This window comes from Pituophis catenifer, unplaced genomic scaffold (genome assembly GCF_029215685.1).
Source record: "Pituophis catenifer annectens isolate HBS135680 unplaced genomic scaffold, rPitCat1.0.hap2 SCAF_1, whole genome shotgun sequence".
NCBI classification, from domain to species: Eukaryota; Metazoa; Chordata; class Lepidosauria; order Squamata; family Colubridae; genus Pituophis; species Pituophis catenifer.
The window spans coordinates 345,566,859-345,584,557 of NW_027256881.1; the positions used below are offsets into that span (position 1 = coordinate 345,566,859).

The 17,699-nt window shown below is 46.7% G+C and overlaps 1 protein-coding gene across 1 annotated transcript in view; it reads left to right on the plus strand.

Annotated features, from left to right (window-relative positions):
• Positions 1-17,699, plus strand: part of ZBTB7A (zinc finger and BTB domain containing 7A) — an 85,867-nt gene that overhangs the window by 43,259 nt on the left and 24,909 nt on the right. The window lies entirely within an intron of this gene.

The following is a 17,699-nucleotide window of genomic DNA, read 5'->3' on the forward strand; positions in this document are numbered from 1 at the left end:
GGGAGTTGAAGTCCGCAGGTTGTAAGCTTGGCTGTCTCAGGAATTCTGGGAGTTGAAGTTCGCAGGTTGTAAGCTTGGCTGCCTCAGGAATTCTGGGAGTTGAAGTCCGCAGGTTGTAAGCTTGGCTGTCTCAGGAATTCTGGGAGTTGAAGTCCACAGGTTGTAAGCTTGGCTGCCTCAGGAATTCTGAGAGTTGAAGCCCACAGATTATAAAAGAGCCACAGTTGCCCATCCCTGCCATATTGGTGTCCATCAGAAGCTCCAGATGCTATTTGTAAGTCCATAGAAATGATGCAAATTGTGTTGAATCAGGGGGCAAAATTCACTTAACGACTGGGCGCAGTCTGCCTAACCTAACCATGGTTTGTTCTGCAAAACTGCAAAATTCAACTGCAAAATTCGCTACACAACTGGGCTTCTGCCGAGTATCCCAAATTTTGGCCTATCTGTACCACAGACGAATCAGACTGCAACCTGGTTCAGGCGCAGTCTGCCTGACCTAACCATGGTTTATTCAATCAACTGCAAAATTCACTTCACAATCTTGCCGAGCAATCTAAATTTTAGGCTATCTGTTCCACAGATGAATCGGATTGCAGCCTGGTTCAGGCGCAGACTGCCTAAGCTCTGACCTAACCATGGTTTGTTCCGTCAACTCCAATCAGCCGGCAACCTGACCCCCTTTAAGCCTTGGAACACCCCCCCACTGAGCCAAAGCCCCTTAATAGGCTTAACACGATGCCCGTTTCCGCCCTGCACATCCCGTCTCCAGCCTTACACACGTGTCTCCAAAGAGACACGGGTTCTAGAATCGACACTCCTCAAAGAGTCCTCCTGCATTTTTTTCAACAGCTGGCAATTGTGCGTTTCCCAGCAAGTTCCATGTGTGGTCTCTTCTTTTGACACACCGGGGAGAAGTTGGCACGGCGGGTTTTTGGGCGGGGTAACCTGTTTCGGGGCAACCAGCCGCCGTTGCGACACTCCAAACTGTGTAACGTGGCCTACTTTTGAAAGAAACGTTGGTGGCGAAGCTCGGCTTCTCCAAAGGCTCGAGGGGGAGACCCGCCCCATCCGAGTGCCCTCTAAGCAGACTAGCCGGCTCAGCTGGATTTCACCCAGCAGTTGGCACGGCGTTGCCTTTCATGTTGGCATGTGCTTATTTGGGGGAAGCAGCCTGGCGCTGGGCTGAGTTGCCCGACTGGTTCTCGCAGCCCTGCCTAACACCTGCCCGCAGAGGAGAGGAGAAGGGCCCGTTCTTGGGGGGGGGGGTTGCCACCCCCGTCCTGAAGCCAACAGGCCCGAACACGGTTTGTGGGCAGAGAAGACGCCCATCTTGATAGACCGCCGTGGGTTCCCCGCCCCCCCCGGAAACTCCTTCTCCTTTTACAGGTGGTCCTCGAATTATGACCGCAGCTGTTAACTCTGAAATATCTCTTGGCGCGGAGCGAGACAAGCTGCTCAGTAAATTCTGCCCTGTCGGAAGGGCTTTCCGGCCACCGTTGTTAAGCGAGTCCCGCCGAGGTGAAGCAAATCGGACTTCCTCGTTGTCAGGAGGAAAGTTAAGAAGGCGGTGGTGGCCCACATTGTATGAGGTAGTCCTCACCTTACGGCTGCAATTGAGCCCGAAATTTCTGTGGCTGAGGAAGACAGCTGTGAAGTGAGTTTGGCCCCCATTTTACGAACTTTCTTGCCGTCGTCGTTAAGCGAATCGCTGCAGTCGTTAAATTAGTAAGTCGGTTGTTAAGTGAATTTGGCTTCCCCCATTGACTGGGGAAACACGTGACCCCGGGACGCTGCAAAGCGTCATAAATACGAGCCAGTTGTGCCGAGCCTCTGAATTTTGATCACATGGCCAAGGGGATGCTGCAACGGTCATAAGCGTGAAACGGTCATAAGTCCCTTTTTTCAGTACTGTTGTAACTTTGAAGGGTCACTAAACGAAGCAATCGTCGTAAGTTGAGGACTACCTGTATCCAGTGTGAGGGATTTTATCATGAGACGAACCTCTGAGCAGGGAATGTGGAGGAAGACCCCAGGGAAGGGAAAATTTGGAATGGGAATGGAGATGGCACGGAACAGAACAGAACAGAACAGAACAGAACAGAACAGAACAGAGAAGTACAGAAAAGAACAGAAGAATAGAACAGAACAGAAAAGAGAAGAGAAGAATAGAACAGAACAGAAGAATAGAACAGAAAAAAGAACAAAACAGAACAGAAATAAAGAATAGAATAGAACAGAACAGAAGAATAGAATAGAACAGAAAAGAAAAGAAGAGAAAAGAAGAGAAGAATAGAACAGAACAGAAGACTACAACAGAAGAGAATAAAGAACAGAAAAGAACAGAACAGAAGAATAGAATAGAAAAGAATAGAACAGAAGAGAAGACTAGAAGAGAATAGAACAGAACAGAAAAGAATAGAACAGAAGAATAGAACAGAAGAGAAGAGAAGAACAGAAAAGAACAGAACAGAACAGAAGAATAGAACAGAACAGAAGAACAGAACAGAACAGAACAGAATAGAACAGAACAGGAAAGAAAAGAAAAGAACAGAACAGAAGAATAGAACAGAACAGAAAAGAGAAGAACAGAATAGAATAGAAAAGAAAGAATAGAAAAGAAAAGAACAGGACAGAAGAATAGAATAGAACAGAACAGAAAAGAAAAGAATAGAACAGAACACAAGAACAGAACAGAACAGAAGGATAGAATAGAATAGAACAGAATAGAAAGGAAAAAAAGGATAGAATACAATACAATAGAGTAACTTTACGGTCACTTTGAATGTACACTAATCGGCATACACTACAGTGAAATTTGGTTGCATACAAGCTCTCAAAGGGTCACCACCCTCCAATACACAGCACCTAATATAACAGAATAAATAAATAAATACAGATAAATACAGAATTATGCATCTACCCACATATATTATATGTCAAATATGGGCTGGGGTCCAAATCAAGGCATTGAGGGGGAAGTTTTTGTTCGGTGCCCTCCTGGAAGCGATGCAGCCCGGCTTTGTACAGGATTGCCAGTTTAACAGAATGCCAAAGAGCTGGAAGGGACCTTGGAGGTCTTCTAGTCCAACCCCCTGCTCAAGCAGGAGACCCTAGACCACTCTGGGCAAAGTCTGTCTGCTGGAAAAGGATGCCCTCCTCCCCGCAGGGTCTCTGCCCACCCCCCCACCCCACTCAGTCCTTGGATGTTTATCTGGGATGCGTGGCAAATTCCCGAGATGGGTAGAGAAAGATCAGTTGAGGACGGGACCAGGCAGAGCGCGTAAAAAGAGCCGTGGTGGCGCCATGGTTGAAGTGCAGCATTGGAGGCTGACTCTGCCGACTACCAGCAGTTCGATCCTGACCGGCTTCAGGTTTGCTCAGCCTTCCGTCTTTCCGAGGTGGGCAAAAGGAGGAGCCAGATTGTTGGGGGCAAGAGGCTGACTCTGTAAACCGCTTAGAGAGGGCTGGAAAGCAGGGCGAAGCGGGATAGAGGTCTTAAGGGCTATTGCTAACTCCCATCTATCTATCATCTCTCTCTCTCTGTCTATATCTGTCTTCTGTATCTACAATATCTATCTACCGCTGTCTGTTTATCTTTCTATATTATATCGGTCTTTATATCATCTATCATTCAACACTGGAGGTTTTTAAGAGGAGATTGGACAACCATTTGTCTGAAATGGTAGGGTTTCCAGCCTGAGCAGAGGGCTGGACTAGAAGACCTCCAAGGTCCCTTCCAACTCTGCTACTCTACTCTACTCTACTCTATTCTGTAATTCTATTCTATTCTATTCTATTCTATTCTATTCTATTCTATTCTATTCTACTCTACTCTACTCTATTCTGTAATTCTATTTTGTTCTATTCTATTCTATTCTACTCTATTCTGTAATTCTATTCTATTCTACTCTACTCTTAATTCTATTCTACTCTACTCTATTCTGTAATTCTGTTCTATTCTATTCTATTCTATTCTATTCTATTCTATTCTGTAATTCTATACTATTCTATTCTACTCTATTCTGTAATTCTATTCTATTCTATTCTATTCTGTAATTCTATTTTATTGTATTCTATTGTATTCTATTCTACTCTACTCTATTCTGTAATTCTATTCTATTCTACTCTATTCTACGCTACTCTATTCTGTAATTCTATTCTATTCTTTTTTTTTATTTACACTTTATTGATTTTTTTTACACAGATAAAATATAATAACAATTCTGTTTGACATCGGATTCGCAGTGTTTGTACATATATACATGAAAAAATATATGGTGTCATTTATACTATACATTTCTAATTGATTTCTACACCTTTTACTCCTTCCTTGATTCTATCATTTATCCATTCTAATACTACTCTATTCTGTAATTCTATTTTATTCTATTCTATTCTATTCTACTCTGTAATTCTATTCTATTCTGTTCTAGTCTATTCTACTCTACTCTGTAATTCTATTTTATTCTATTCTATTCAACTCTATTCTGTAATTCTATTCTACTCTACTCTACTCTACTCTATTCTACTCTATTCTGTAATTCTATTCTATTCTACTCTATTCTGTAATTCTATTCTATTCTATTCTACTCTACTCTATTCTATTCTATTCTATTCTAGTCTACTCTATTCTGTAATTCTATTCTATTCTACTCTACTCTACTCTACTCTATTCTATTCTATTCTATTCTATTCTATTCTATTCTATTCTATTCTATTCTATTCTATTCTACTTTACTCTATTTCTATCATTGTCTGTCTGAGGACCGCTTAGAGAGGGCTGTAGAGCACTGTAAAGTGGTATATAAGTACCCTGTTTCCCCCAAAATAAGATACCCCCTGATAATAAGCCCAATCGGGCTTTTGAGCGCATGGCAATAAGGCCAAGCGCTTATTTCAGGGTTCAAAAAAATATAAGACAGGGTCTTATTTTCGGGGAAACACGGTATCTTAAGTGCTAGTGCTGGCGCTAACCTTTGGATTTATATTCTGCCTCATCTGCAGCGTTAGAAGAAATTCTGCTGAGGAACTTTAGTGTCTCCCACCATGTTGAGGCTGTTTGATTTTTTTTCATTTGTAGAACAGAAATGGCCCCTTTGCAAAAACGGAGCCTCATCGGTTGTGGCCCCAATTGGCTCCTGAAATGTAATATTATGTGGACATGACCTTAGAAAATGGGGGAAGATATGCTGCTTAGAGAATGGTCAGATAAGATAGCCTAGCCCGCAGTTGTATAACGAATGGAGAAAGAAGATTAGAAGGGACCCTCCCTAGTTTCTCAGGATGTAGAGGAGACGGGGGTGGGGGTGGAGAGAAATGCTGCCTAGGGAACAGCCAGATAAGAGGCCGCATAGCCCTCTGCTGCATAACTGTGGAAAAAGCAGCTTAGAAGGGACCCTCCCTAGTTTCTCAGGATGTAGAGGAGGGGGGCAGGGAGAGAGAAATGTTGCCTAGGGAACAGCCAGATAAGAGACCGCATAGCCCTCTGCTGCATAACAATGGAAAAAGCAGCTTAGAAGGAACTCTTCCTAGTTTCTTAGGATGTAGAGGAGGGGGGCGGGGAGAGATGCTGCCTAGGGAACAGCCAGATAAGAGGCCACATAGCCTTCTGCTGCATAACTGTGGAAAAAGCAGCTTAGAAGGGACTCTTCCTAGTTTCTCAGGATGTGGGGGAGGGGGGAAGAGATGCTGCCTAGGGAACAGTCAGATATGAAGCCATATAGCTCTCTGTTGCATAACAGTGAAAAAACAGCTTGGAAGGAACCCTCCCTAGTTTCTTGGGCTGTAAAGGGGGAAAAGAAATACTGCCTAGGGAAAGGGTCCCCAACCTCCAGGCTGCGGCCCATTACTGGGTCTTGAGCAGTTCAGAACCAGACTGCGGAAGTGATGGGCAAGCGTGTTCACGCATACATCCCCACTTGTGTGAGGAGCGAACACGTGTGCCCGTCGCTCGTGCAAATGAGGCTGCACATTTGAGTGTTTGTCCACCGCTCTCTCACAACCACCCCCTCTGCCATCCCGTCGCCAGTCTTGCAAAGCCGGGAAGGTTGGAGAACTCTGGCCTAGGGAATAGATAGATAAGAGGCTGCATAACCCTGTCCTGCATAACAGAGAAAGAGACTCGGAAGGGACCCTCCCTAGTTTCTCAGGCTGTAAAAGAGATGGGAGAATTGTACTTTCAGATTTGCAAGATTCTACTCTTTACAATAAAGTAGAATGAGCTCATCTGGTCCGTATTTCTCATCTGGCCTACCTGGCAGGGCTAACCCAAGACCCTTAAAAAAATGTCACTCGAGGATGGAAAAGGGACACAAAATCAGGCCGTGCTCAATAGTTTTGCATCAGAATCATCCAAAACCGATCCATCATTCGGAGTGCAAGTGCGCTGCGCACGTTCAGCAGAAGGTAAACGTGCAGACGGCCCAGAGCTACGGTTCCCCTTGTGGGCAGAGCTCTGCAAACAAACCGAGATTCTAGGCTTGATGCCGGAGAGGTTTCTTTGAAGGACCTTCGTGGCTCGATCCAAACTTGTGCAATTCCCGTTTTTCTGGGGCAGTTCGGACAGTTCAAGAAACATCCCTCTGCTAGTCAGCTTTTGCAGACCGGGGCTTTCCGAGTCGGCTTTGTCGTCCGTTGTCGGATTTGTTTGTTTGTTCCCAGTTCCCCGGGTGTTCCTCTGTCTATCTACCACCATCTTGAAGCCTGTTTCTCTCTGTTCGACCCACCGGCAGGAGTGCAGCTGGGGTTGTGCAACTTGTTCACTTCCCCAAAATGCACGTGGGCTCCCGCCGCCCCCCCCCTTTGCGCTTCAGTTGAGAGGCCCTACTCCTCCTCTTCCTCCTCCCCTTTCCTCGCAACTAAAGGAAGGTACGGAGAAGACATATTTGCCTCCATGAGGACAGGTGGCTTGCTGGATTTTGTGTCCTGGGAGCCGGAAAAAGCTCCTCTCCGGCCACGGCCAGTCACCTTGTCAATCATTCCCCGGCAGGGATTACGACGAGAAGCCGCTCTGGTCGGATTTACTCCGGTGGTACTCTCTGCTGACCCTTCTTAAAACCCCAGGGGGTCGGGAAGGGATTGGGGACTCGTCCAAAGGCCCCCCCCCAAGCGTATACAGTTAGTCCTCGACTTACGATCACAATTGAGCTCAAAATTTCCGTTGCTGAGTGACATAACACCGCGGAGACCGCAACAGTCCTTCCAGGACTGTAATACAGGTAGTCCTTGACTTACAGCCGCATTTGAGCCCAGAATTTCCATCGTTAAGCAAGAACAGCTGCCGAGTCAGTTTCGCCCCTCTTTTTTATGACCTTTTCGCGCCACCGTTGTTAAGCGAATCGTTGCCGTTATTCAGCGAGCAACATGGTGGTTAAGCAAATCTGGCTTCCCCGTTGATTTTTTTGCTGGTCAGAACGTCACAGGACCCTGCGACCGTCATAAATATGAATCCGTTGCCAAGTATCCAAAGTTGGGTCACGTGACCACGGAGAGGCTGCCACGGTTGTTAAATGTGACAGGTGGTCGTCGCTTTTTCCCCCAGTGCCGTCGTAACTTCGAACAGTCACTAGAACTAATCGGCGTGTGAGTCAAGGACGACCTGTACCCTACTGCTGAATTCTGTTGCCTCTGTTTCCCTTTCCGCTTGATAAAAGTTTCTAGTCCTCAGTCATTCAGAAGCAGGCGTTAAGTGAAATGCAGGAAATTGCCTGATTTGCATCCAGCCCACCAAGAATTCATCAGATTGGTCTCTGACATTAACTGCTACCATTCAAGCTTCTCCCCACCCGTTTGTGTGGCGCCATCTTTGAGATGGAATCTCCCTTCCTCTCATGCTTTCGGAGGGTGCAGTTCCCAGAGATGCCGACAGGGGCCACTTTTCCTTGGGTCATCCGTGGATGGGAGACCACCAGGAGATCTGGAAGCCTTCGATTAGATTGGGAAGCGAAGCAGAATAAGTAACGCCGAAAGGGCTGTCCACTTCTGTCTTGCTGCCGCAGAAAAAAATCCGACACAGATGTATTTGTCTGAAGTGGTCTAGGGTTTTCTGCCTAAGCAGGGGGTTGGACTAGAAGACCTCCAAGGTCCCTTCCAACTCTGTTATTCTATTTCCATTTCTATTTGCGAAGCTGGCGGGCTCCGAAGGAGGATTTCCTTTCGTAGAAGTTGGAACGGCGTCCCATCTGGGAGAGGCATTAAGCCGAGGAAATGATCTGCAGATGAAACCATTAACTGACATTTAATCTGCTTAATCAGCTTAACACAGGGGTCTCTGAACTGGGCAACGTTAAAACTTGTGGACTTCAAGTCCCAGAATTCCTCAGGCAGCCATGCTTGTGGACTTCAACTCCCAGAATTCTTCAGGCAGCCATGCTTCTGGACTTCAAGTCCCAGAATTCCTCAGGTAGCCATGCTTGTGGATTTCAAGTCCCAGAATTCCTCAGGCAGCCATGCTTGTGGACTTCAACTCCCAGAATTCCTCAGGCAGCCATGCTTGTGGACTTCAACTCCCAGAATTCCTCAGGCAGCCATGCTTGTGGACTTTCAACTCCCAGAATTCTCAGGCAGCCATGCTTGTGGATTTCAAGTCCCAGAATTCCTCAGGCAGCCATGCTTGTGGACTTCAAGTCCCAGAATTCCTCAGGCAGCCATGCTTGTGGATTTCAAGTCCCAAAATTCCTCAGGCAGCCATGCTTGTGGACTTCAACTCCCAGAATTCCTCAGGCAGCCATGCTTGTGGACTTCAACTCCCAGAATTCCTCAGGCATCTATATATATATATATATATATATATATATATATATATATATATATATATATATATATATATATATATATATATATATCCCTTGATTTATTATCATAATTAGTGCCATATTTTCCATTGCTAAGCAACAGGAGTTGTTAAGTGAATTATGCCTGATTTTATGGTCTTTTTTGCCACGGTTGTTGAGCAAATCGCTGCGGTTGTTATGTAAATCATGCAGTTAAGTGAATCATGTGGTTGTTAAGGGAATCATGCAGTTGTTAAATGAATCATGTAGTTGTTAAATGAAACATGCAGTTGTTAAGTGAATCATGCAGTTGTGCAGTTAAGTGAATCATGGTTGTTAAGTGAATCATGTTGTTAAGTGAATCTGACTTCTCCTAGCGACTTTGCTTGTGGGAAGCCAGTGGGAAGGTCACGAATGCTGATCATGTGACTTTGAGATACTGCAGTTTTCATATATGCATGCTGGTTGGTTGCCCAGCACGCGGATTCTGATCATATGACCATGGGGATACTGCAACGGTTGTAAGTGCGAGGGCAGGTCATAAGTCTCTTTGTTCAATGCCACTGTAGCTTCAAATGGCTACTAAAAGAATGGCTGTAAGTCGAGGACTTCCTATAAATGAATACAGAGGGAGAACAACCACTTGTCTCAAATGGAATCGGGTTTCCTGCTTGAGCAGAGGGTTGGACTAGAAGATCTCCAGGGTCCCAAAGACGAAAAATTCCCTGAAAATAGACAATTTTTCCAGTGTTTCTAGAAGTTCAAATCATTCCATATCCTGAAGTAAAACTTATTCATTACAGGCAGTTCTCGACTTATGGCCACAATTGAGCCCCAAATTTTTGTTGCCAAGTGCGCTTTGCCCCACTTTACGACCTTACGTGTCACCGTTTTTAAGTGAATCACTGCAGTTGTTAAGTTAGTCACATGGTTGTTAAGTGAATCCAGCTCCACCATTGTCTCGGCTTGTGGGAAGGTCGCAAAAGGGGATCACGTCACACACACATATCCCCGGGACACTGCGGCCGTCATAAATACGAGTCAGTTGCCAAGTGTCCGAATTTTGACCACGTGACCACGAGGATACTGCGACAGTCGTAAGTGTGAAAAACAGTCGTAAGTCTGTTTTTTCGGCGCCGTTGTACATTGAAACGGTCACTAAATGAACCGTTGTAAGTCAAGGATTACCTTGGACTGTCTGGCCCAGGGGTCGGCAACCTTAAACACTCAGAGCCATAAAGGTCCTAACCAGAAGCCCCCCATTCAATTCGGGAGCCGACCGGAAGTCCTGTTCCCCCACCATAGAGTCTCTTCCTAGCATAGCATCCTTTTTTCCTCTGCCGACCGGAAGTCCAGTTCCCCCACCATAGAGTCTCCTCCTAGCATGGTGTCTTTTTTCCTCTATCTGTCCTAACCAAAAGTCCTATCAACTGTGGAGCCGACTGGCGACAGGGAGCCGCAGCAGAGGGATGAAAGAGCCACATGCGGCTCCAGAGCCACGAGTTTCTGTCCCCTGCTCTGGCCTATGCACTTAGTGAAGGATCTGACCAGCAGCAAGTTTTTTTCCTAGAAAAAAAAGAACTATTCTTCTAATTTCCAGACAGAGCCCGATCGATTAAGGAGGATAACTTTATATACCAATATAGTAGCCACAGTTACGCGATACATACGTACTCCTTGACTTACAACAGTTCATTTAGCAACCGTTCAAAGTCGAGGATCACCGGTATTCAGCTCGAGAAAGAGTCAATGAGCGAATGAATTTGGACGATGTGATGGCGGGGATGTCGCAACAGTGTGAAAAATGGCCGTAAGTCCCTTTTCTTCTGTGCCGTCACAACTTCAGATGACCTCTAAGCGGACGGTCATAAGTTCACCTCTGCGTCGGTAGTACCTGGCATGCTACTTTCGCTGCACCGCTGCAATTTCGGCAGATTCGGAAATGGAGTCGGAAAACAGGGGCTTCCTATGATTGGCTGGCTGCTACTCCTGACTTGGAAAAAATGTGTGCGCGCACACAAAACTGCCAGACCTGTCTCGGCTTTGCTTATCGGGCAGTTTTAATGTTGCTGACCAGCCTCCTTCCTCAGCGGCTTCTACCCCACCCTGCCCGCCGAACGCGGGGACGAGTCCCCAGGCGGAAAGTAGCATGTTGGGACCTGTTGGTGCTGTGGTGGATTGTGGCAATGTGGTCCGGTATGGTCCGTGTTCTCCTTGAGACCAGGCAGGGATGTGTGGGTGGAGGAGGAGGAGGAGGGGGGGGGTCTGGAACAGCCACCCCCCCTTCCCAGGTTTCAGCTGGACAGAAGGGGGGGGGATGTTCCTGCTTGACCCCGAACTGGGATCGTCCTGAATCTCTGATGGTTTCCAGGTATTGGATTGCAGGATCCAGCTGAGGTCCGTCGGTCTCCTGGAATCCAGCTGTGGATAGCTTCCTCCGCCTCCGCCAGCCCACAGACCTCCTTGCCAGCGAGATGCTGAAAGGTTGGATGTGGTGCCCTGCAGAGATTGTGGACTACAACTCCCATAAGCCACCTCTCCCCTGCAGATCCCACCCTAGATCCACCATTTTTCCCCCTGCGGAGATGGTGGACTACAGGTCCCAGAAGTCCCCTGTTCCCTACAGATTCCCTAAGTACACCGTTTCCCCCTGTGGAGATGGAGGACTACAGGTCCCATAAATCCCACCCACAATGCCCCCCCACACACACACACTTTCTTGTGGGCTTTTCCACCTAGGAGCAACTACAGAAATTGTAATCTGTCTTCCCAGGTCGGGAACTATAGCCCTTTTATGACTTGTGGACTTCAACTCCCAGAATTCCTGAGCCCCAGCATGTTTCCTGGCTCAGGAATTCTGGGAGTTGAAGTCCCCAAATCATAAAAGGGCCCTTGTTCCCCAGCCCTTGTCTGCAGCGTTCCATATATCTGTATTTCACCTGCAACTATGTTTATAATTCATTGTATGAATTGCAAGTTCTCAACTTACAACCACAATTAAACCCCAAATTTATGTTGCTGAGCGAGACAATAGTTAAGTCAGTTTTGCCCCATTTTACGACCTTTCTTGCCACAGTTATTAAGTGAAGCACTGCAGTCCTTAAATTAGTAACCCAGTTGTTAAGCGGTTCTTATAGACCCGGGATGGCGAATCTATGGCACACGTGCCACAGGTGGCATGCGGAGCCATATCAGTGGGCACGCAACCGTTGCCCTAGCTCAGCTCTGGCGCACACATCTGATTTTCAGGCCTTCTGGGCCCACCGGAAGTTGGCAAACTGGCCATTGAGGGCCTCTGGGCGGGGGAAGGTCTGTTTTCGCCCTCCCCAGGCTCCTAGAAAGCCTCTGGAGCCTGGGGAAGGCAAAAAACGGGAGTTTCGGTCCCACTGGACGTCAGCAAACGGGCCGTTTCTGGCCTCCAGAGGCTTTCTTGGAGCCTGGGGAGGGCGAAAAAACGGGCCCACTGTGCCATCACGTGACAAAAGTGGGGGGAGCATGGGGGGTGTCACTCATGCATGCACGGGGGGGGCGCATTGAATTATGGGTATGGGCACACGCGCACACGACTCCCCCATGCTCCCCCCCGCTTTTGGCACCCGCCGGCAAAAAGGTTAGCCATCACTGTTATAGACTATAGACCAGTGATGGCTAAACTTTTTGCTGTTGCGTGCCAAAAGTGGGGGAAGCGCGGGGGGGGGGGGTGTCACACGCATGCGTGCCCACACTCATAATTAAATGCCCCCCCATGCATGGGCGTGCGAACCCCCCCGTGCTCCCCCTGCTTTTGGCATGTGATAGCCCAGTGGGCCCGGTAGGCCCATTTTTCAGAGGCTCCAGAGCCTTTCTAGGAGCCTGGGGAGGGCGAAACGGCCTTCTCACCCCCCAGAGGTCCTCTGGAGGCCGGAAACAGCCTATTTGCCAACTTCCGGTGGGACACGGGCTGTTTCTGGCCTCTGGAGTGCCTTCGGGTGGGTGGGGAAGGCCGTATTCGCCCTCCCCAGGCTCCTAGAAAAGCTCTGGAGCCTGAGGAGAGCGAAAAATGGGCCTTCCCCACCCCCCTGAGGGCCTCAGGAGCCGGAAACAGCCTGTTTCCCGACTTCCAGTGGACCAAAGGCGGAGCTGAACTAGGGCAACGCCTGCGTGCCAACCAATATGGCTCCCCGTGCCACCTGTGGCCCGTGTGCCAAAGGTTCGCCATCACGGCTATAGTCTATAAAATATAGAATGGAGTGGGGTGCGGTGGAGTGGAAAAGAGTATAGAATATAGAATATAATATACTATAAAATAGAGAATAGATTGGACTGGACTAGACTAGAATATAGAATCAAACAGAACAGAACAGAGAATATACTCTAGAATAGGATAGACAGGATAGGATAGGAAACAGAATAGGATATACAACAGAATCTAGAATAGATGAACACTTGGAAGGGACTTTGGAGGTCTTCTAGTCCATCCCCCTTCTCAAGCAGGAGACCGTTTCCCATTTCACACAAGTGGCTATCCAATCTCTTCTTAAAAACCTCCAGTATTCAACCACCCACAACGTCTAGTGGCAAGCTGTTCCACTGGTGAATTGTCCCCATGGTCAGGCAGTTTCTCCTTAATTCCAGGTTGCTTCTCTCCTTGATTAGTGTCCATCCGTTGCTTCTTGTCCTGCCTTCTGGCGCTTTGGAGAATAGGTGGACACCCCCACACACACACCCCTTCCTCTTTTTGGGGGGAGGCACTGACCTTGGCCTGGATGGCTTTTTTGTGTCAAATGCAACGAAACAGGCCCTTTCCCATCAAAAGGGGTTCAGTCGTTGCCTTCGCCCTGCAGTCACGCATCGAGAGGGCGTGCAAATTGCACACCAAACGGCCCATTTTCCCACCCCCGTCCCGTGACCCCTTGTCGTTTAATCCTCGCACCACGCACGAATGGTTCCCCCCACCCCACCGATCACAAGATGCCACCCGTTTCAAATTGTAAGTATCCGACAGATGTCGGATCGCATTCCGGGTGGGTGGGGAGGGGAAGGTGGGGCTTCCAAGCCCCTGTGCCTACCGCCTGGGCTGGCAAAATTCAGGAGCCGGTTTGTGCCTCGGCCTCCCCTCTTGGGGTGTTGAGAAGACGAGAACTAAGATAGTCACCCCTGTTTTTTGTTGGTTGGTTTGTTTAACCAATAACGCCCCCCTTGGAGAAAAAATGGGGATTAAACAATCTTTGTGAAAATCAGAAAGGAATAAGGATGCTGCCCTTCGAGATCTAAGATTCAGGCTGGACGTTTGAGGGTCTCTGAGAGGGTTTTGGGGGTTTTTTTGGTGCGTGTGTGAATCTTTTGGCAGGGAGTGTCCACCCCCATCTAGGCAAGGAGGAGATCGGACACTCCGAAGTGAATGGCTTTATATATCTATATCTATATCTATATCTATATCTATCTATCTATCTATCTATCTATCTATCTATCTATCTATCTATCTATCTATCTATCTATCTATCTATCTAGATATGGATATGGATATAGATATAGATATATTGATATATTGATATATTGATATTGATATCTCTATCTATCTATCTATCTATCTATCTATCTATCTATCTATCTATCTATAACATAAGCCTGATGATGGCAGATGAGATTCTGTCGAAACGTTGCTTCTACCCTTTTAGGGATATATCCACAATTACACGGGAAGAAACCCGAAATATTAACTATACACACATATATACCCGTGAAAACTTACATAGACATATATATATCCACAATTACACAGGAAGAAACCCGAAATATTAACTATACACACATATATACCCGTGAAAACTTACATAGACATATATATATATATATGTTTTCTCAGGTTTTCGCGGGTGTTTGTATGTAGGTCTTTGGTTATTCGGGTCTTTTCCCACGTAAAATTGGAAGTGTCTTGGCGACGTTTCGACTTCGAAACGTCGCCAAGACACTTCCAATTTTACGTGGGAAAAGACCCGAATAACCAAAGACCTACATATATATATATATATATATATATATATATATATATATATATATATATATATATATATGTGCCGCCCTTCTCCGGAGACTCAAGGCGGCTTACAACGCGTTAAGCAATAGCCTTCATTCTTTTTTGTATATTTATACAAAGTCAGCTTATTGCCCCCACAAACTGGGTCCTCATTTTACCCACCTTAGAAAGGATGGAAGGCTGAGTCAACCTTGAGCCTGGTGAGAATTGAACTCGCAGTAATTGCAGGCAGCTGGATGTTAAACGCTGCCTTAGTAGGAGGCATTAGCCTCCTATGCCACTCAGGCTCTTTTTTGTTGTGGGAGATCCGTCGCTGGAGGTTTTTCAAGAAGAGACCGGACAACACCCTTGTCTGGAATGGGACAGATAGTCCTTGACTTACAACAGCTCGTTTTGTGACCGTTCAGAGTTACAACGGGCACTGAGAAAAGGTAGCTTAGGACCCTTTGTCACGCTTAACAACTGTAGCCAGTGTCCCCCTGGTCATGGGATCAAAATTCAGATGCTTGGCCACTGGTTCATGTTTATGACGGTTGTAGTGTACCGCGGGGGGGTGGGGGGGTGGGCAGGTGATCTCCTCTTGCGACCTTCTGACAAGCAAAGTCAATGGAGAAGCCAGAATTAGAGTTAGAATTAGATTGGAGCTGGAAGGGACCTTGGAGGTCTTCTAGTCCAGCCCCCTGCTCAATAGATTCAATGAATAGAATAGAATAGAATAGAATAGAATAGAATAGAATAGAATAGAATAGAATAGAATAGAATAGAGGATATGGAATGGAATGGAATGGAATGGAATGGAATGGAATGGAATAGAATAGAATAGAATAGAATAGAATAGAATAGAATAGAATAGAATAGTATAGAATAGAATAGAATAGAATAGAATAGAATAGAATAGAATAGAGGATATGGAATGGAATGGAATAGAATAGAATAGAATAGAATAGAATAGAATAGAATAGAATAGAGGATATGGAATGGAATGGAATGGAATGGAATAGAATAGAATAGAATAGAATAGAATAGAATAGAATAGAATAGAATAGAATCAATAGATTCATTTAACACTAACTTAACAGCTGTAGTGAGTCACTAAACAGCTGTGACAAGAAAGGTCGTAAAATGAGCCAAAACTCACTTAACAACTGTCTCGCTTAACGACAGAAATTTTGGGCTGAAATGTTGTACGTCGAGGTCTGCCTATGGTCTCCTCAGCATGGCGATCGAGCCTGTGGTCAAAAGGAATCCTGACCAGCCATGCGAAGAGATCCTTAGAAAAGAATTGAGGTGATCCATGGATCATCATTCTACTAACTTACCCCAGGGGTTTCCCAACTTGGCAACTTTTAACCCTCGTGGACTTCAACTCCCAGAATTCCTCAGCCGGGCCAAGTTGCAGCATCACGTGATCCAAATTCAGAAGCTTGGCAACTGGTGTGTATTTATGACGGTCGCAATATCCCGGGGTCACGTAATCTACTTTGGCGGCCTTCTGACAAGCAAAGTCAGTGAGGGAAGCCGGATTCGTTTAACGACCGTGTCGCGAACTTAACATCTGCAAACGATTCACTTAACAACTGGAAGAAAGGTCGTAAAAGAGGGCAAAGCTCACTTCGCTATGTTGCTTAGGACTCATTTGTGGTCGTAAGTCGAGGACCGCTTATATCCCTTGTTCATTTTTCCTCAGTAGAGGTAGTCCTTGACTTGCAGCCATTCATTTAGCGACAGTGTGTTCCTAACAACCGTGTGATTCGGTTAACGACGGCAGCGGTTGGCTTAACAGCCCTGTCGCAAAACGAGGTCCCCAAATTGGAACAGAACTCACTTGAACTACCCGCCTTGCTTAGCAACAGAAATCCTCGTCCCGATTGGGGCTGTCATCAGAGCAATTTCGCTCTAGTAACATACGAACAAGAACATGAGGACTAGCGTCATGAGTTGTTGAGCCTGATTGCTTACAATGTAATTATTATGGGAGGGGCTCCTTTTTCAAGCAGCTGACTGATTGGTGGGTTATGTTGTGGTTTCTGCAGCATCCTGGGTGGAATTGCAGTCCATAAACTGTGGTTTGGCTTAATCAGAGTTTGCCGATCTATGTTCCGACATTAGCAACGTGGGGAGTGGAGAGGCCGCCTTTCCTGTCGGGAAACTTGCTTTTCAATACACCAGGGTGGTTGTTTAGCCACACAACAACAAACACAGGTGTGGTTTGTGTACTAAATGCAAGGAAGAAACATTGTGGAGCTTCACGCCTGCACAATCCACGCTCGAAAAGTTGGGTTTTACCTCGGTGATCCCAGAATAAAGTAAAGGGAGTTCTGGACTTACGACAGTTCATTTAGTGACCGTTGGAAGTTACGGCAGCACTGAAAGAAGTGACTTGTGACCCTTTTTCACACTTTGCAGCACCCCCGTGGTCGCGTGATCAAAATTTGGACCTTGTTGTTTTTTGGGACCAGGCCTTCTCTGTGGCGACGCTCCAGTCTCTGGAAACAGCGTCCCCTAGAGATAAGGACAATTTAACTCAGAGAGGTTGTGTGCAGCGGTGGGATCCTGCCGAGTTAACAACCGGTTTGGTGTTCGCGCGCTTCGCGTGCGCAGTTTTACGAAAACTTAACTTCCACGTTATTGCTGGGGAGTAACACAGGTGAGGCGCGGCAGTCCGCTCTGCCACGCGAATCAGCTGAGAGGAAATAGGTCAGCAAAGCGCAGGGGCGGGGGGGGCCCACCTGATCGTCGGAGCGAACTGGTTCACTCCCAGCTGATCATCGGAGCTACCAATTCGCCCGAACCGGTAGAATCCCACCTCTGGTTGTGTGTGTTTTCTCATTGTTTTGTATTTGTAAGCTACCCAGACCCTACAGGAGTGAGCACTGTAGTTATAATGAAGTTAAAACACTATGACGGGG